This window comes from Ictidomys tridecemlineatus, unplaced genomic scaffold, assembly GCF_052094955.1.
Source record: "Ictidomys tridecemlineatus isolate mIctTri1 unplaced genomic scaffold, mIctTri1.hap1 Scaffold_42, whole genome shotgun sequence".
Taxonomy (NCBI): Eukaryota; Metazoa; Chordata; class Mammalia; order Rodentia; family Sciuridae; genus Ictidomys; species Ictidomys tridecemlineatus.
Genome location: NW_027522720.1, coordinates 1,258,560 through 1,280,129, shown reverse-complemented (window position 1 = coordinate 1,280,129; position 21,570 = coordinate 1,258,560). Strand labels below are relative to the sequence as shown.

The 21,570-nt window shown below is 36.3% G+C and overlaps 1 pseudogene across 1 annotated transcript in view; it reads right to left on the bottom strand.

Moving 5' to 3' along the window:
* The window catches only part of LOC144373523 (transport and Golgi organization protein 1 homolog), a 237,695-nt pseudogene that overhangs the window by 156,366 nt on the left and 59,759 nt on the right, over positions 1 to 21,570 (bottom strand). Inside the window, exon 3 of the transcript XR_013433174.1 lies at positions 12,643 to 12,725. The product of XR_013433174.1 is annotated as a transport and Golgi organization protein 1 homolog (transcript). The remainder of the gene's footprint in view (positions 1 to 12,642; positions 12,726 to 21,570) is intronic.

Sequence of the window (21,570 nt, the reverse complement as noted above, 5' to 3'; positions counted from 1 at the left end):
AATGGATGACGGCTACTTCTGTTCCTTCTATTCAGTGATGAATGTTCAAAATGCAGCCATCTGTGAATTGCAAACTTCTTCCCACAAAACCCTGATGACTTAAAACCTCACTGCAGAGAGGAATACCACAGCGGATAGTGGGCCTCAAGGTCAAAACAGTACCTCCAGTGGGTGAACTGCGGATCTCATTTGAGTGAAAGTGTTTTTTTCCTTCTGTGTGTCTCCTGCTTGGGGAATGAAGATGACCACTAAATCTAGAGTCTGGAAGCCTCAAAATGATTATGTAGTATCTTTATATATCCATACAATTTTTTTTAAGTTTTAGTAAAGTATAATTAACAAATGACAATTGTATATATTTATGGTATACATTGTAATGTCTTGATAAACATATATGTTGTGAAATGATTGCCACAACCAAGCCAATTAACATAGCCACATTACATATTTATCTTTTTTTGTGGCATAAACATACAATCTGTGCTCCTAGCAAATCTCAAATATGCAATACATTATTAACGACAGTAGCCATGTTAGTACATTAGGCCTTCAGAATTTATTCATTTCTCAGCTACAAATTTTTACCCTTTGACCAACATTGCTTTATCTCCCCCTAGCACACATATACCCTGGTAACCACTCTTCTATTCTTTGTGTCAGTCTGACATTTTTAGATACCACAAATAAATGAATTATGCAGTATATTTCTTCTTGTGTCTGATTAATTTAACTTATTATGATATCCTCCAGTTTTATTATTTTGTTATAAAAGGCAGGGTTTCCTTCTTTTTAAATATATATATATATATATATGTATATATATACACATATATATATTTATATATAAACATACTCACACATATATACATATACACATTTACTTTATCCATTTGTCTTTTAGCAGACACTAAAGATTATTTCTATATCTTGGCTATTATAAATAATGCTGCAATGAATATGGGAGTGCAAATATCTTTTCAATATAGTGTTTTTATTTCCTTTGGATGTCTACCTAAATATAGAATTGCTAGATAATACAATAAAAGATTTTTTAAATTTAAATATTTGTTGTTGTTGTAGGTGGACACAGTAGCTTTATTTGTTTATTTGTTGCTGAGGATGGAACCCAGTGCCTCGCATGTGCAAGGCAAGCGCTCTACCACTGAGCCACAACCCACAGCTCCTAGTTTTTCTGAATTTTTGAGAAACCTCCTACTGCTCTCCACAACGGTGGTACCAATTCATTACATTCCCACTGTAAGTTTGCCTTTCCTGTGTATACTTGCCCACACCTACTGTCTACTGACATTTTGTCAGTAGCCATCCTAATAGGTTTTTACATGATGTAATTGTGTTGATATGCATTTTCTTGATGATTAGTGATGCTGAACACCCTCGCATAGACCTGTTGGTATTTTGTAAGTTCTCTTTGGAAAAAATGCCTGCTCAGATCCTTCGCTCATTTTCTTAGGTGCTTTGCTAAATTTTCCACTCTTGAGTTACATGAGTTCCTTACATACATTTCTATCATTCCTTAAAAAATATGTAACACTCAATTGGCAAGATACTATGGTAGGCAAAGAGATGATAGATAATCAAAGATATCCAAAGAACATCAATAATAACCAACTTTAAAATTTCAAAGTTGATATGATTTTTGTTATAGTTCTATATTTTGATAACTATTATCAATTTGTTTAAAAATGTTTTCTTCAAACCCTATTTTTCTTAAGAGATGTGACTATGGTTGGAATTGTATTGTCTTAAATTTGGGGAAGGGGAAGTTATTTTCTTTTAATTTTTAACTTAATGTAATTATAAACAAAAAGAAGATTCAAAGAAATTAAAGAAATGTATAGGGAAGTCCTGTGTGGCCAGTGCTATAGCATCCTACATAATGGTGGTACAATATCAAATCCTAGAAATTAACAATGGTACAATCTACCTGCACTCAGGTATTCTGTTATGACAATGGAAAAATCATCCAATATATACTCTTCACTCCTGCACCTCAGCCTTCCCTGTGTTGGTCATGTCTTCCTGCTGAAATAGTTTAATGTTGATAATTTCAAAAACAAAACATTTAGGACAAAATTTCTAAAGCCTTTTCATTCAGAGAATATTTATTTCACTCATATTTACTTGAAGTTTTGTGTAGGTAATAAGAGCAACATATATTTAATTTTCCTTGAAAAGTTGAAAGTATTATTCCACTTTCTTCATTTTAATTATTCCTGAAATATATTAAATCTAGGTTTCAAAGTTTTATATTATATTATATTATATGTATATATATATATATATATATATATATATATATATATATATATATAATAGACTGTATATATCTTATGTATTTATATATGTGTGTGTATTTATATATATATAAACACACACATACTCAATATATATTATATACTCAAGGAGATTTGTAAGGAATGTTTAGAGTGAAAGGAATACAAGTGGAGTGGACATTAATATATCCCACAGCCAAAAAAATGAAATTTGTATGTGATTAAACTCCTTCCCTTCCCACTCAAGGAAAATGCCATACTGACTTTTATGATTTTCATTCCTCTTATTTTTACTTTGTGGAGTTTACATGTCCTTTTATTCAGTAATGTATTTCATTTTCTACTTCTTTGAGATTTATGTAAATGGTACTAGCTAAATGTACTAAGGATTTTGCTATGCATTATATTCCTGGGAGTCACCCATCTTGACATCTATATATATCTGTCACTTATTTTCATTACAGTGTAACATTTATTATAGATTTACTATAAAATGTATTTATCTATCCCCTGTTGATGACATATTTTTCAAGGTTTCTCTTTTGTTCTATTTTCTTTTGACAGTCAAAGCTGCCATGAATCTTCTCACGCAGGTCCTCTGGTGCACATGTAGAAGGTTTTTCCAGAGTAAAGGCCTGGGATCAGTTGCTGGACCATAGCATAGATACAGCTTCACCTTTGCTAGATGGTGTTAGCATATTTTTCAAAGTGATTGTATTAATTTATTTTCCTACCAGCAGGGTTTTGTTGCTTCCCATCCTCAACAATATTTTATATTTCTCACCAGTTTATTTTATTCTTGCCAATCTGATGATGAAATTCTATTTTGTAGTGTTTAATTTTTACCTTTACAGTTAAACATATTTTACATTTTTTTGTGTGGGGGGGGAGAGCATTCATACATCCTCTTCTTACATCCTCTGAAAACTGAGATTTTTTTCCCTTTATAATCCATGTAAATTTTTCTAGTTTTACTGTGATTAGATATCTATTTTTTCATATATTTTTCAATAATATGATTTTTTAAATTTCACGATTATACATAATTTATATTATAGAGTTTCGTGAATTTCCTTGATCAAATTAGGTGAGATTTTTTTTCTAATCATATTTGCTGATCTTTTAAAATCATAATGGAATATTAATTTCTTTTGAATGACAGTTTTTGCATCTCTTGAGATGATTTAGGATCTATAAATAGAGCCCCACATAAATGGTCCAATGATTTTTGATAAAGAAGCAAAGGTATTCTAATAAGAAAAGGTAGTTTTTCTTCCTTCCTTCCTTCCTTCCTTGTATTGAGGATTGAACCCATGGGTACCTAGCCATTGAGCACATTTTTTATATTATTGATACCTCCATCCCAATTTCATATTCTATTTAGGGACAGGGTTTCACTAAGTTGCTTAGGGCCTTGTGAAGTTGCTGAGGCTAGCTTTAAACTTAGAGTCTTCCTGCCTCAGCTTCCTGAGCCACTTGGATTACAGGCGTGCACCACTGTGGCCAGCAAGGTAGACTTTTCAACAAATGCTGCTGGAAAAATTGAAAATCCAGATTCCACAATATTTAGAAAAATTGACTAATGCAAATCTTATTCCCAATAAAACATATAATTATATCATTGTTTATTGGAGTAAAGATTCTGTTATGGTTTAGATATGAATCGTCCCTCATGTGTGAGAAAATGCAAGAATTTTCAGAGGCTCAGGTTGTGGCTCAGTGGCAGAGCGCTTGCCTCACACATGTGAGGAACTGGGTTCGATCCTCAGCACTACATAAAAATGAATAAACAAAATAAAGATATTGCATCCATCTATAACTAAAAAATATTAAAAAAAGAATTTTCAGAGGTGAAATGATTAGATCATGAGAGATATAACCTAGTCAGTGTATTATTCACTAAGTGGTAACCATATGCATATAGGGTGTGGATGGAGAAGGCAGGTCAGCTGCAATATCACATCTCATGCCTTTGTGGTTTATTTTTTGTCCCCAGTGAGTAGAGTTCTTTCTGCTTCCTGCCTGTCAAGTCCTGAGCTATTTTCCTCTGCCACACCTTTACCATGTCAGATCCCCCCTCACCTTAGGCCCAGAGCTATGAAATCTGCCATCCATGGGCTAAACTTTTGAAATTATGAGCCAAAATAAACTCTTCATTTTCTATGCTGTTCTCCTCAGGATTTTTTGGTCACAGCAACAGAAAAGCTGACTAAAAATAGATATCTTTGATATGACACCAAGAAAAACAATATGCAAAGAAACAAGATGAGTTGTAATTCATTAAGAACTTCTGCTCTTCAAAAGAGACTGTTAAAATAGTTAAATATACAAGCCACCAAATGGGGAACATGTTTGCAAATTACACATGAGGGTAAAGACATGGAGGAGTTCAGAAAAAGCAATAGTAGTGAAATTAACATTGTTTTTAAAAATGGGCAAAAGATCTTACTATTTACCAAAGACAACATGTGAGTGAAAATTAGCATATGAAAAGTTTGACAATACTAGTCATTTAAAGAAATATGAATTCATAACCCTATGTACCACTGGTGCACATCTATTAAAACCACTGAGATTTGCAGTGATTTTAGGATGCTGGCAAGATGTGAAGCAAATGGAATTCTTATACATTGCAAATGGGAAATAAAATGTGTAACCACTTTGGAAAAATATTTGGGGTCTTTTTAACAAGTTCAATAAATAACTAATTTATGGCTTAACCATTTAACTACCAGACATTTGTTTAAGAGAAATGAAAGCAAAAATACACACAAAACCTACACATGAATATTCATAGCAGTTTTATTATAATCAGAAACTGGAAGTCACTCATATAGCCATCAAAATGTAAGTTAATGAATGAAAAAAGTCATAAAACTAAACAGTGGAATATCACTCAGCCACAAAACAGTTTGAATTATTAATTCATGCAATGTGTGCAATGTTCTATGAATTATTATGTTGAGTGGCAGAAGCCAGATAATAAAGAACACATGTAGGATTATTGTATTTATGTTAAATTCCAGGGAGGGTGGTAAACAAACTAATCTGCAGTGGTGGTTGGTGCTTGGAAATAAATGACAGGAGGGCTAGGAAGAATGGAACACACAGAGAAATGTTTGAGGGAGATGGATATGTTTACCAGTATGATTGAGCTGAGGACTTTACACATGTACACATGTCAAAATTTATCAGTTGTACATTTTCTTGTGTGTACTTTAATGTATACCATTAACTAAAGCTATAAAAAGAAAACACTTATTGGTCAAATATGGAAAACATTTACAATAAGATTGGGGTCAGAGAAGCACATCTGGTTTCATGACTGCTTTTCAACATTGCATGGCCTCTTATAGCCAATGATAATAAGGGAAGCAAATGAATTAAAATGACTCAATGCAACTCAGTGGAGAAGGGAAATCTTTTTATTATAGAGTTCTGGGTCAATTAGAAAGCAATGTTGGGGAAAAACTAACTTTGACCATTACTTAGTCTACATACAAACAGTAATTTGAGGTGGATTAATTAATTTAATTATAAGTAATACTAAAATTTAAATATTTTAAAATTGGAAATCATTAATATCAAAAAAAGGTTGGTTCCTTAAAAGAAAGTAAAGAAATTGAAAAATTAGACACAGAATAGGAAAGAATACTTGCAATACATTTACCTGACAGTGGACCTATATAAGGATAGATTCCTGTAAACTGATAATTTAAGATAACCATTTTTTTAAAAATTGGACGACAAATTAGAGAAGGCACTTCAAAAACTGCATCATATAAATAATCAATAAACACGTAAAAAGATGTTTTAATATTATTGGTTTCAGGCAACTGCAAATCAAAGCCACCACAACTACTATAAACAGTAAGCATGACTACATTTTTAAAAACCGTGTGGTATCTAATGCTTGAGATGATATGGGGTGTCTAGAAAATGCCTATTATTTTTGTTAGAGTGCTAAATGATACAACCAGTTGGGAAACTGCTTGGCAATTTCTAACAAAATTATACTTGCACTGGCCATAAAGTCCAGCAATCCAACTCTGTTACCAGCTCTGGTTCAATCAGAGCTGAGAAACAGTGAGCAAATTTGGACAGGTGAAGTTTAATACAAACATAATTAAGTAAAACAAGAATTTAGAGATTTAAAAGTCAAGTGAACTCTAACGGATAAATGAACAGCACATATAAGATGCAGCTACTACCCTTTGGGTGGAGATAGGGAACCAGAGTGTTGGAGAAAGTGGTTCTTGGAAAGATGCTCTTATCAAAGACACTGTCTCACAAAACTTTCCAGGTAAGTGAGCTACCAAGGAAAGATGGTAGTGACTGGTGCTGCTGTTTGCCATGCCAGGCAGAACACATGGGTTGAAGAAGTTTCAAGTGTTGCTGAAGCCAGAGAGGCTAAGGAGGTCCACCTTGTACAATCCTGTGGAGAGGCATGCAGCAACCTGCAAACGACCCCCAGTCTCCTGCAATATGTCTCTGGCGCCCTCTATTGACAAAGTTTAACATGGTGTCAATTGATAAAGAAAACATCTAAATGACCCAAATCTATTTTGACAGAGCAGGTCACATTTTTTATTTGGAACTAGAGATGCTACAAATCAATAGGGAGCTCACGTCCGCAGTTATTTAATTTCCAAACCAGACTTATATTCATTGTAAAAATATTTCACAAGGATGTAGTATTTGTAGTGGGAGGAACAAGGGGGAAAAGAGAGAGAAAGAGAGAGAGGGAGGAAAAAAAATACAAATTTATATTAACATAGGATTGAGTAACATAATGTGATATACTTACTCAAAGTTATGCTATACAACATGGAAGATACCATACGATATATGTGAAAATCTCAAAAACATATTGAGCTAATGAAAGAGGACACAAAACAATGCATGTTACATAATTCCATTTATTGGAATTATAGAACAGGCAAAACTAATCTTTGAAGCAAGAAATCAGAATAATGACTGAGTCTATGGAAGGAATGTGGATGAGAATTGGGGTAAGAAAGGAATTTTAAGTGTGTAACAAAGTTCAATATTATGATTGCATTTTGGTTAAATACTTTTGTCAAGATTTATATTATATACTTAATATATGTGTATTTTATTATGTGTAATTGTATGACAATTTTAAAAATCTACACAGATGAAAAGATATCCAGAGCAGTTTGTAGCAAAGTAGGTGAATAAGATTATAAGAAATAAACAAAAATATAAACAAATTCTATTTTTTCTTACAGAAAAACGCAGGCACATGAAAAAATTCAGTATAATTTAGTTCAATTTTAGTTTTAGGTCACACAGTTTCTTAAGTCAAACTGAAGGATGAACAAATTTTTTCAGTATAATCAAAAGAAATAATGATATGGTACAAACCTACTGTTTTGTAGCTTCTTATTTGCTAATTTGTAATAGCTGATATTATCATTAGAAACAAAGCAAATGAAAGTATTCATGTAAACAAATTTTATTTCTGTTGAAAGACTTCTGCCTTAGCCTTCAAACAATAGACAGTAGCAAGACTTGCTGACGAATATAAACTTCTTTAAAATACTAGGCAAAGCAGAACATGGGCCTCGTTTTTCTTTTTTCTTTTTTTCCTTTTTTGCTTATGTGAGATACATTGAAATGAATCAGAAAAGGTTATCCAGTTATTGTGACCTACATAACATACCATTGCCAGGGGGAATAAAAATGAGTTTAATCTATTTGAAAGTATTTTCAATGAAAAGTTCTTTTTAGAAAAAAAAAATAACTGCTAGGCTGATAGCTTTGAATAATTATGCAGTTAATATATCAGAGACAGAATCAGCATAATTTTTACAATATAATGATATGGCCAATAGAATTACAAGAATATCGCCAGCATACATATTTAAAAGAAAATTCAACACATTTGTTAAACTCATTTGCTCTTCTCAGTGCCATTTATTGATGTGCAAATTGCCAAGACACCCATTTTATGGAGCAAAACAAGAATCAAGATGTACTACCTGAGTTGTGATGCAAATAAGGCAGTCAAATGAAGTGAAGGTCAGACTTTGTGTCCAAACAAAACAAGAATTAAAGAGCGGAGCTGAAAGTCTTAATGTCTTTGTATTTCCTATTTTTACAAAAACGTATGACCATGATCTGGGTTTCTGTAGCAACATGCAGCAATGTTATCAGAGTCATGCTATAGATAAATGGCCCCTCATATATCTTATTTTATATAACCATAGAAAGATACATATGAAAAATGATATTGTAGTCAAAATTAAAGATTAAAGCAGAAACCATATCACCAGTAGACCTGCAGTCTCATCAAGACAGAAAATACTCATCAGAGCACTCATGTTCTGTAAAGAATAACCGGATGTTTATGGCTATTATTTCCATATTCTATTTTGGTTGTTTTCATTGATTTCAGTACCAGTGTCTTTCAGAAACACTAGCAAAATTTGATGATGCCCATATTGAACCCCTATAATGGAATTAGAATTTATTTAAATATGTTGTACTTTTTACAAAAGATAGAGTAAGGTTCTCACTTTGCTTTTCATTTTCAAATTTAAGAATAACTATCAGAAGCTGCTGAGGAATGGCCCATGTGAAACTGAAGAAGAGAGGGTTTTGTAATAGGGATATTTTTTTAAATGGGGGAATTTAGTGTTGGAGTTATATATGGAATTTGAATAGTTTGCTATAGGAGTTTGCTACAGGAAAACTGTTGGGTAGTATGTAAAGAAGAAATTGTATTGTAGTGAGAGTCTGGAGAATTTGTGATCTACCTGTGAGGTTGGATATATCTTTTAGATTACCTTAAGATAACTTTTGGGAGGTCTGTGTCTTTATTGGGAGAAGATAGCTATCTATCCATCTATTTCTATATATATAATTATGTTTTGGTCCCTCCAAAAGTTGGTCTTGAAAGTAGTCATAAGAGAGCACAAAGAATGAGATTGAAGAGCAACAAAGGAGAAACATAAGTCTGATATTTTAACTTGCTGTGGGCAATAAGCTTCAATTCTATTGGAACTTACTAAGTAGCACATAGACTGCCGCCTCTCCCAATCTTCTGCACAATGGCTGGGAGGCAGGAGTGCATATCAATTAGCTCTTGTCCATTGGCCAAGATGGGACTCTGTTCTTTCTCTCCATATAAGTATGGGTTAAGAGAATTCTTTCAAGCTTCCAAGACAGGCATGGGGCAGAAAGTAAAGATATTCATTAGGGACTAGAGATGAGATCTTATCATCTGAAGCAAATCATAAATTACTATTCCAACCTGGTCAAAATCAAATGTAAGGCTAGGTGGACATGATTCAGAGCACCTGATGTGTCTGCTACAGCTACCTAATAAATCATGTACTCAGTAAATTCTTCCAGTTGAAATAAACAAAAAAATTCTAATGAACCATCTGCATCTCCAAATCCTAAGCATTTGCTAGGCTAATAGGTAGCCTAGCAAATGCTTAGTGAATAAAAATCTAAATGGCTATTACATGAAATTCAGAAGAAGAAAATATCTTCCCCTTTATATCTTAATATGAAAGAGTTTCCAAATCCTTTAATTCTTATGTACTATGGTATAGAAGCAGGAGGTAATTATTGCTGTAGGTACAGGAGTTTGCTATAGGAAAATTATGTGTTGGGGAGTACATAAAGGAGAAATTGTATTGTAGTGGGAGTCTGAAGAATTTGTGATCTACCTGTAATTTTGGATATATCTTTTAGGTTACCTCAAGATAATTTTGGGAGCTCTGTGTCTTTATTGGGAGAAGATAGCTATCTATCCATCTATTTCCATATATAATCTCTAATTTTCCTTAAAGTTTCTTCTAGCTCTAAGATATTATGAAAATTATATATGTAGAAGAATATTTGACTTTTTGTGAATGGCTTTCTGTACTCAAATGTATATTTACATTTGCATGCATGACATGATAAGTTGGTAGACATTGGTATTGATTTAAAGATGAGCAAATCTTGATTTTTTAAAAATATAAGTTTCTTTGGTTTCCAACAAATAGTATGTCATATATGCAAGTAAACAGAAGAAATATTAATATTAAGATATGCATATGTACAATAAATTAAATCTTTTTATTCTGCATATTGTTTAGTCAAGTGAAATTTTTATTCTGAAAAATGGAGTAATTAGGCAGGCAAGGATTTTACAGAAAGCAGAGATCTAGAACTTGCAGCAATATCACTAGGATGAAGAGATCAAATTTGAACTTCAGGGCTAGTGAAGGAGAAAGAACTTACAGGGAGTCAAGATCCTGAAGAAGAGTGCTCTTAAAATTCCTTACAAAATTTCTCTTCAAGGCATTAGCTAATTCCTGAACTATGCATGAATGGAGTAAAAGGCTAAGAAATCCAGAAAAAAAATTAAAAAGTTAAGAGGCTAAAAAGTTTATCAGAGCTTTGGCAGTCTGGGGAAGAAACAAACAAAAATATAATATAGAATCTGCCAAAAGTAAAATTTCCAGGCTTTTAGATGAGACTTCTAAAGTGTTATGGCTGATGCTAGGGATAAATCAGTAATAGATAAGCTTTTACAAAGTCTTACTAATATGCTTCCATTGCTGGGTGTGATGGTTCATGCCTGTAATCCTAGAGGTTTGGTACATTAAGGCAGGAGGATCCTTAGCCAGCCTCAAAATAGTGAGGCACTAAGCAACTCAGGGAAACTCTGACTCTAAGTAAAATACAAAAAAAAAAAATAGGGCTGGGGATGTGGCTTAGTGGTTGAGTACCCATGAGTTCAATCACTGTACCCTCCCCATAAAAGACTTCTATTATTTTAATCCATGATTCTATCAGGGTTTCCTGTTTCTCAGGAAGAGGAGAGTAACATCTTCTCTGAAAAAATATAAGATCATCCAGAATCTCTGCCACCGTTCATGCGTAATGTCAGTGCTCAATCTAAAAGATCATGGGTGCCAGAAAACAGGACCAAATGACAAAAGCTAACAGGATAAATACAAAACAAAACAAAATAGCAATAGAAATAGCTGGTATAGATTTGGGGGTTAACAGAAATATAATCTTTAATATAATCAGTAAGTTAAAGAAAGTAGATTCAAAACAAAAGAATGTCATCCAAACATTAAAATGTACAAAAACACCATTAAATGGAAATTTTATAGTAGAAAAAAACAAGAAGTCAAAATATAACTGCAGATGAGACAACAGAATAGAATTAGGGAGCTGAAAATAGAGAATTGAGAAACTGGAAGTTGGTAAGTAGCAAATATTATACTTGAAGTTCAAAGAAGAAAAATGAATGGAAAAATATAGATAATAGCATATAGAACTTGATAAAAATGTATTAAGGGTAATCAATGTTTAGTTGAAGTTCTAGAAGAAGAGGAGAGAGGAAATAAAACAGGAGAAATAGTTGAAGATATACTGGAAAAATATTTTTTGAAACTGATCAAGGATATCAGACTGAAGAGTCATGAAGCTCTGTAAACCCTGAACAGGTTAAAAATAAAATATTCTAAATATAAAATAAAGGGCTGGGGTTGTGGTTCAGTTTTAGAGTGACTGCTTAGCATCTGTGAGGCACTAGATCCAATCCTCGGTACCTCATAAAAATAAATGAATAAAATAAATGTCCATAAACAACAACAAAAAAACTAATATATAAAATAAAATAAAGCCAAATCCAGATACAAATAAGAAGAGAAATAAACAAATCCATAATCTTTATAGTGAGAGTTCTTTTTTAAAATTTCATTTTATGATACTGTTAGGGAAGGAGTCTAAGGCCTCACACGTGCTAGGCAAGCACTGTGCCACTGAGCTACATCCCCAGCTGCATAGTGAGAGATTTTTTTTAACTTATCTTTCTTGTCAAAAATTCAGTAAAGTGGGGTTGTGGCTCAACGGTAGAATGCTCACCAAGCACGTTCGAGGCCCTGGGTTTGATCCTCAGCACCACATAAAAATAAACAAATAAAATAAAGGTTAGAAAACCTCAGTAAAGCATATAATATTTGAGAAATACAGTGAGCAAATGTGTGTATGTGTGGGGTTATATAATATTGTACAAAAAAATGCAAAGCATTTCACATTCTTTTTTATGGACACATAGAACATTTATAAAAATAAAAACTATATGCTGGGTCATCAAGCAAGTGTTGACAAATGTCAAAGAATTAAAATCATATGGAGTATATTCTTTGATGATACGGAAGTTAAATAGTACATGTATGTGAACAATGCGAGGTCCATATCTTGAGTTCATTAAAACCATAGATCAAAAAGTAATGATGTCCAGTTTTCACTAGATTTAACGACTCACTTCCATGAAATAGTGTATAAAAAGTGAAATATAATGACTTACCAGAGGAGCAGGAGCCTGATTAAACATCACCTTAACCAAGAACTTAACATCGTCAGGATGAGTTATATGGCTATTCGGTAACCCTGATGGGATAAGATGAAAAGGGCCCTCAGGCTGTGTGTGGTGTTCTTTACAAAGTCTGTAATTCCCATCTAATCACATACTCCCATCAAATTCAAATTGAGGGGCTGTGTTAGTCAGATTTACATAGCTGTGACCAAAATACTCAAGACCAAGTAAGAGGAGTCAAAGTGTATTTCAGGCTCACAGTTTCAGAGGTTCAGTCCAAGGTCGGTGGGCTCTATTGCTCTGGACTTGAAGTGAGGCAGAATAGAGGGGCAAAGGAAAGCTCCTGAACTCATGGCTGCCAGGAAGGACAGGGGTGGTAAGAGAAACAACCCACAAGTAAGTCACCAGAGAAATATAACCTGAAAGGCATGTTACCCCCATCACCTACTTCCTACAGCCTACAGTTACCACCCAGTTAGTCCATTAGAATCATTAATCCATCAAATGAATTAATCCAGTAATTAGTTTACAGCCCTCATAATCCAATCTCTTCACCTCTGAACATTCCTACTCTAACAAGAATTTCAGGGTCTACCTCATATCTAAACCATAATAGGGACATTCTATAAATTCTATCAGGGATATTCTATCTGGCTAATGTGAATACATTTTTAAATTGTCAGGGTCACAGAAAACAAGTAAAAAAACTGAGAAGTTGTTCTGAACCAGAGGAGACTAAGAAAAAATATTGACTAAATGCAATGCAATATTCTAATTTGAATTACAGAAGTGAAGAAGAATATTGTAGTGGAAAAAATGAGAAAAATCCAAATCAATTCTGAAGTTTGGTTAGTAATGTATCAATGTAGGTTTCTAAATTTTAACAAAGGTGCCATAATATAAAACATTAAATAGAAGTGCATGAGGGGTATACAGGAATGCCTTGTATATCTGTAAGTCTAAAATATTCCCCTAAAACATTTATTAAAAATAAAAATGAAAGAAAGACAGGTAGCTCAAATGAGAAATGGGAAAAAACATTTATAAAAAGATATTTAAATGCACAGTATAGACAAGAAAAGAAGTCTAACTTTATTGACTATGAGAAAAATGTAAACTAAAACACATCATCACTGTAGATGCTCCATCATAGCTAAAATGGAAAAGATAGCGAATACCAAGATTGCTAATCTGACGATGTTGGAAGATCTAAACCCATACACTGCTGGTGGGAGTATAAATTGATAAAATTATTGCATTAAAATTTAGGGGTTAGCTGGGTTCATGTCTGACATCCCATCAGCTCAGGAGGCTGAGTCAGGAGGATCAAAGTTCAAGAGCAGTCTCAGCAACTTAGTGAGGCCCTAAGCAACTTAGTGAAACTCTGTCTCTAAAAAAAAAATAAGTAAATAAAAGGGACAGGTGTGGTGGCACAGCCTGTCATCCCAGCAGCTCAGGAGGCTAAGTCAGGAGGATCATGAGTTCAAAGCCAACCTCAGCAAAAGCCAGGTACTAAGCAATGCAGTGACACTCTCTTTCTAAATAAAACTACAAAACTAGGGTTGGGGATGTGGCTTAGTGGTCAAGTACCCCTGAATTAAATCCTCAGCACCACTCCCAAAAAAGGAACAGGGATGTGGCTCCATGGTTTAATATCCATGGGTTCAATAGCTGGTACAAAAAAATAGAGGGTAGTGTTAACTAAAACTAGACACTTGACTAACCTACTACCCAGCAATTCTGCTGTAAGTACACATTTACTACAAATCATGGACAAAATATTTAGTTACTTTATGTATCATATCCCTGAATGGAAACAACCCAAATGTCTATAGATAGATCCTTGTGACCCAGGAATATTGAAAAAAAAGAAAAGAAACTATTCCTACAAACAATATGTATAGATGAATCTCAGACATAAAGACACAAGATGAGAGAGAAATCTGGACAGAAAACAGCATATACTTTTATGGATTCATTTATTTGAAATTTGAAAGTGATAAAATTAATGGGTGTTGATAAGGTTGATGGGACTGGTAGTGACTGGGAGGAGCAAGAGGGGGCCAGCACTGACTCTTGCAGTGTTCTGTATGTCCATCTCCTCTGTGGGACAGGAGTACATTCACCATGTCAGAATTCCCAGAGTGGTGCCTGAAGACTGTGCACTTAACTGTGCGAACATCAGAGATCCATGAAAGAGTCAAAAGCACAGGTCTTCTAGAAACTTGGATTTTAATATCAAAATATGTTTCCATCCTGATTTATAACGCAAACTATAGTTAATTAGTATATGTGTATTCTTTAAAAATCAAATAGCTATATAGAATGTTATTATTAGAAAACATCTGCACAATACTTTGATAAGTAATTAATTGGTTCTCTGTGCTTTGGAATTTATTTTATTCACTGCATGAAGGGATCCAGCGAGACCAGTTACAATTATCGTACCAAGTATGACCAAATTAGGCAATAGACTCTCCTGATGTTCTAATATTTTGAAATGTAGAGAGGACTATTTGAATACCTTATAAGGCTTTTATGAAATTTGGGGACTTCATAAGCACAGCAGGTTAAGAATACACTTTTATAAGAATATATTCTATGTTTTAAAAATTTGCAACACCTATAAAAGATAGTTGGTATCCTCCCATTTCACAGATGGAGGAACTGAGATTGAAAGAGATTAAGTTGCCTTGTCCATTCATAGAAGGGCCATGATTCAAACTTAGATTTAGACTGACTAAAATCCATGCTTGGATTCACAATTATCCACAGCAGTGTTTTTCAAAGTATGAGTCATGAGCCATATACATTAAAATCATGTCAGAGGTCTCTCAAGTGTAAATCTCCAGGAGGCCAGGGCAGGCAGAATATTTGAAATTGGAGCCTCATTTTTTTTTTTTTGTAAAAGGCCCTGAGGATTAAGAAGCACTGCTTTTTTCTCTAATGACTTTGAATAGGAAGGTGACATCTTATTCAAAGCTAACCTTCCAAGTTTGGAGTTTACCTGTATCACACATAATAGAAGAGAGCCGTGCTCCTTGAGTGTGTACATACAGTTTGTCTTGTACAATCACTCTCTCCTTCACTATTATTTCACTTGAGATTTTCAGTGAAATAGATTCTTTTGTACCCACTTGCAAGCTGTTGATATGTTTCCACAAAAGAAGTATGAGCTGGTTTAAATATGCGTGTATGTTTCCCAAGAAGAGTATGTGCCCACTGATTCTTTCTAACACAATCTAAATATAAAGTTGAAGCAATACACTCATCAGAAGGGTTATTATTCTGTCTACATGGTTTTCTTTATCAAACCTCTTGAGACTGGTGGAAATAACAAATATGATATGGTGGGTATTTTTTTAAATATAAGATATGAGGCAAAATGTGATATAGAAATAATCAAATAAGATGTAATGGCTGATTCTTTACGTTTTAAAGAAATTTTATATATTTATTTGTTTTTGGTGCTGGAAATTAAACTCAGGGATGCTTAACCACTGACCTACATCTCCAGCCCTTTATTTTTTTTTTTAATTTTTGGATAAGATCTCACTAAGTTACTGGAGCCTCTCTAAGTTGCTGAGGCTGCCCTCCAAATTGCGATCCTCCTGCCTCAGCCTCTGAAGTCTCTGGGATTATAGGTGTGCATCACCATGCTGGGCTTCAAGAAATCATTTTAGAATGTTTCCTTCTCTAAAGCTTTATTTTCTTGAAAAAAGGAGGGGAAGATAGGTAAAAGTCTAAATAGGGGCTGTTAAAACTTAAACCTCATATCTTTTCCCTCTCCTAGCATTTGGGAAAAAATATTACATATAACTTGAAGATATTTCACTCAATTTCTTGGTGGCACAGGGAAAGAAATATAGTCAATAACTCAGAAGTGTACTCCTTAGGGATAGGGGATGCTATCAAACCTGGGTTAGAGACCACCTGTTCCACCTAGCTTTTTGATCTCTCGTGCATTCCTTAGTATCTCTTCCATTTACTCCTAAGTGAGATAATGGTACCGATTTCCTAGGACTCAGAATTAAATGAAATAACACATGTACAATGTATAGCACAAGTTTAGGAACATGTAATTGTGCAAAAATAAAAAAAAACCATTAGCTATTCTCATTGTTTGTTCCTATTTTATGATATCACTTACTTTTTAAGGACCATATCCTTTGATATATACTAAATAGGAAATATCATATTACAAGTTTCATGACTTTGGAAACTGGCGAATGAAAATATCAAGAGTCAATTTAGCGACCTTTCCAGATATGTGTTATTTTAAGGGCTCTTTAGTACCAGGTGCAGGCTGCCTAGCATGAGTTCCTGATGTTTTCCTGGATGGCACAACTGTAGAAGTTTTTTTCTGATTTCTTTCTGTAGCTGATGCTTCTGTTCTCTTTTCTATTGTTGATACTAGTCTGTTTAGATATTCCCCAGTCTTATTTTCCAGGTGTGGGTCTACTTTGGAGTAAGCAGATAAGGTATATTTGGTTTTGGTCCCAGTATTGTTCATCACAGAAATAGAAAGCAGATTTGGTCTGAGTTCTTAGAATTATGTTAAAGTAATTTCTTACTATGATCATGAAGATTGAATTAAATTCTTTATATTGTTTACAACTTAATCCTTCAAAACCAGTTCCTCTGGTTACTAACTTCTACTACTTCAAACAAGAAATGTAAACTTTCTAGTTTTTGATCCGTCACCCCAGTATAAAGTCTTTTTACCATCCCTTTCCTCTACCTTCAACTCTATAGTATTGAATTTGTTCAGTGGTTCTTAGTTATAAGGGGACTCACATTTATTTTGGGGATTAAACTTGGGGCCTTAGCACATGAGAGGCAAGCACTCTACCACTGAGCCACATTCCCAGCTCCTCATTTTTTTAATTTGCCAAATTAAACTACCTCTAACTCAGACCTCACCAGTCTTCTTGGAACCAAGTCCCATTAGAGTTATTTGGGGCACCTGTCTCTCCAGGGCTGGAAAATGGTCTCCATAGTGTCCATTCATGGTGATTATTCTGTTTCTCCCTAACCTGAGTTCATTGAGGTGGATATAGTTTTGGAGTCTCCTCTTCTTTCTGTTCCATGCCAGACTTGGCTCTGGGGACTCCATACCATCTTTTAACAATAGGAAGCTTGGCACTCAGTCCCAAGGGACCCAAATAGTCACTCCATCAAAACTCTTGTCAACCAGTGGGGCTCAGGTGGGAGTGGGGTATGGGAACTTCATTGGACTCATCCACTCCCATGGGCTTGGGGGAATTCAACTTTCCATGGGGTCGGATACTTTCTTTCCCTTCAGTTTTTAAACACCTCCACAAGTGGTACAATCAATTCTAACATTCGAATACACGCAGCAGTTAAGACTTCCCAAATTGAAATCTTGCTCTTTTCAGAGCTGTTGCTGCCTCAGAGTTGCCCAAGCCTCAATTTCCAAGCAAATGGGAATGACGATTTGCCAACTAACCAGAGGGTTACAAGCAACTTGTGTACATTGATACAGCAGGAGTGGGAGCCATTTCTTGTATGACAGGAGGGGTATATATATTCCAAACAGTTTATCTTAATTAACATAAACTAGATTTAGCAGTCAACCAATAAGGAATCTCCACACTTAATGAATTGCTGAGGTTACTTCACAAACCACTCCCTCTGCAAAATGCCAGGCACCATCTTGACTTGTTTACAGACTCTAACAATGATGAGTGTCCCATTACCTAGACGTGTAGTGAGGTTGAAGTGACTGTCACATTCTTCACACCATGCCTGGCACTTAGTAAACCTTTAGAAAATGTCAGATATTATTTTAATGATCATAATTGCTGAGGTGGACCTCAAACTTTCGATCCTCCTGTCTCAACCTCCCAGTCGCTGGGATGACAGATGTGGTCACCATGTCCGCCTCATCCTTTCCTCTTTTAAAAAGCATATCAACTCGATGGCAAATGTCCTCCTAAAAGCCATTCTCTTTCCATTCTGCTTCTTGATAGGCCAGTCTACGTTGATGATGAGGCTCCGCCATTGCTAAACCCCCACCATGTGATACCCAGGCAGCAAACAATAGTGAAATCCATGGAAACTCCATGCGTTTTCCCAGAGCCTTAATTTAATGGCTTTACGTAACAAAGAAATGTAATGTCACATTATTAATAGGGTGCAGGACCTACCTGTGTCTTACCAACCTACTATCTTTAACGCCATGCTGACAGTGCTTTAAAACGATTCCCATCCTAGAATGTTCTTAAGTGGTTTCAGCCTTGACATGAGGTCATGGGAATTAGACTAATGAAGAAAGCAAAATTGAAACACTCCCATTCGGGGGTCTACTGGGCTATATTAACTTGTGGCAAATTAAATAGATGAGTGGATTGCAACCACTGACGCTCGTATCTCATGATGAAGTCTCGGGCTCTTTATTCTTCTCGGTGCCGTTAACCTTTAGGGTCTGGCTGTCCGTCAATCTCACTTCCATCTTGCTTTCTAGGAACTGTGGCATCAGCGATTCCAAGACACGCCATGGCACAGCCCACCACACCCGAGACAGAGGCAAGTGCGATGTTTTCATCTGCGGGATTGAGAACCGAGGCCTGAAAGGATGCCTGGGCTTCTCTTACACTCATTCAAGCTGTTCCAGCGCAAGACACTTCACTTACTAGAACAGTTGCCATTTCAGCAAACAACCTCAAAAGGCTCCTAGAGCTGCCTTTCTCACCAAAGAGAGACAGCTATCCACTGCAGATGCCCACCTTAGACTCACATGGGCCCCAACAGTGGCTGAAGGGACCCCGCACACCCAAATCCTAGCTTCCACACTCACCCACACATACGTGGCGTCCCCTCACAGAGACGAGAGATCACCCACTGGGACCGCGTGGAAGCGCCATCATGTGTAGAAAAGCAGGGACAAGGCACGAAACAGAGGCAGCAAAGAGTTCATAACCGGGGTTGGAGACTGAAGTGCCACTCTATCCTTTATCCCAGATGTTCCGTAAGTGGTAACGCGAAGATGCCTATGGCAACACAGGTGTGACCCCCCTCACAGGACAAATGTATTCCCAAAACCTTGGGAATGAGTTAAGTTTGGCAGAAAGTTAAATTCCTCCACCTGCAGAAGTTGTCCTCGCTCCTCTTTGCGGAGTGTGTGACACTTTTCCAGGTGGGCCACCCCGGCAGAACCGCCTGGGAGACCTGTGCAGAATGTGGGTTCTAGGCCCAGGCCTAACGCAAAGTGCTTAGGATCCCTGAAAGTCTGTGCTTGGCCGTGCCCCAGGAGGGCCCAGGCTCACCATGTCTCCCTCCCTGGTCCCCCTCCCACTTTCACAACCATTCAACCAGGATCAACCAACCAGGACCACATCACCTTCCAAGCCACCCAAGGGACCTTCGGTGGCCATGCAGTGGAAGGGAGATCAGTGCTCCGGGTCCACCTGGGGAATGGTCTGATGAACCAAGGTGCCGAGAGCAAGAGCTGGGCCAGGCTCACCTCCGGCCCACAGCAACACGACAATTGCTAAAAATGGCCTTCAGGAGAAATCGCCTCGGTTTCCCAGATGCACTTCTCTATTTCGTTTTTTAAATGCCCGCCTCTTTAGATATCAGGATCTTGGATAAGAGACCTGGTACCGCCCAGTCTCAGATTCCCCACAGGGAAAACGGCTTTGCCATCTGCTGTTCTCTTTCTGTGGGCCTTCCCCACTTGGTTCTGTTTTGCAGAGCAGGGCAGCTCTGGATTAGGCCACAGGGGGACCTACACTACCAACTGCGAGTTTCTCAGGGGCTGGAGGGAACTTTCACACTGCAGAACCAAACTGCAGAAACCTTTTGCCAGAAGGAGAACCACTGGGCTGGGGGTGTGGCTCAGTGGGGGCGCGTGGGCTCTGTGTGTGTGTGTGTGTGTGTGTGTGTGTGTGTGTGTGTGTGTGTGTGTGTGTAAGTGAAGGCTCTGTCCCGGCGCGCACACACAGGCACGCACGTGTACACAGGAGCAGCCTTCTCCAAACCAACTCGTTATCCTTAGACCTAAAAGAACCAAAGTCACCCTGATCCCATTCTTCGATGCCACAGTAAACTGAAGGATGGAGTCAGAGCAGCCCCTGGGAGAGCCAGAGGATATAGAAGGGCCAGGGGATATGGTCTTAGGATTCACCTTTAAAATGTCTCAATTTGTTTTATGAATATTTATAAGTAATATTTATAAAACAAAAAACAATTAACACATGTTTGTGGCTTGGATGACTGTTCCCCAAAGGCCACATGCTGAGGCTTGGTTGCAGCCTATGGTGCTGTTAGAGGTGGTGGAGCCTTGAAGAGGAGAGGACCTGGTAGGAGAAGTTAAGCCACTGGGGGCGTACCCTGGGCCCTTCCTGTCTCCCTCTTTGCTTTCCAGACTCCATGAGGCAAACACACCTCCTGCATGCCTACCATACTGTACTGTGCCACCTCATGCCCTAAGCAATAAGGCCAAGCAACTGTGGACCAACACCTCTGAAACCATGAGCCAAAAGCAAACCTCTTTCCTTATTAACTTGATTTGCTCAGGTATTTTGTCACAGTAACAGAAAGCTGACTAATACAACGTATCCTGAAGGAATCACATGTTCACTTCTAGAGGTTTCTCCTTCCAAAAATTCAGCAGTCCCAGAGGCGGCTTTTTTTATCCCAAACTATTTCTCAACCGGTACTTTGTGACAGAATGTATTATTCATGATAACTAGATATCACTGTGTGTCCTATAATTTATCTACAGCAGTCCATTTCATCTAAATCTTATAAGTAGCTTGCCTACAGAGTATCAGTATCACTAGTGCATGGCAGTCCATCTTAGCCAACTCCAGGACAACTGAGAACAACACTACAGAAAGCTTAGTCTAAAACCCATTATGGTTTAGGATGAATGATGCTTGGTTCTGAAGTTTT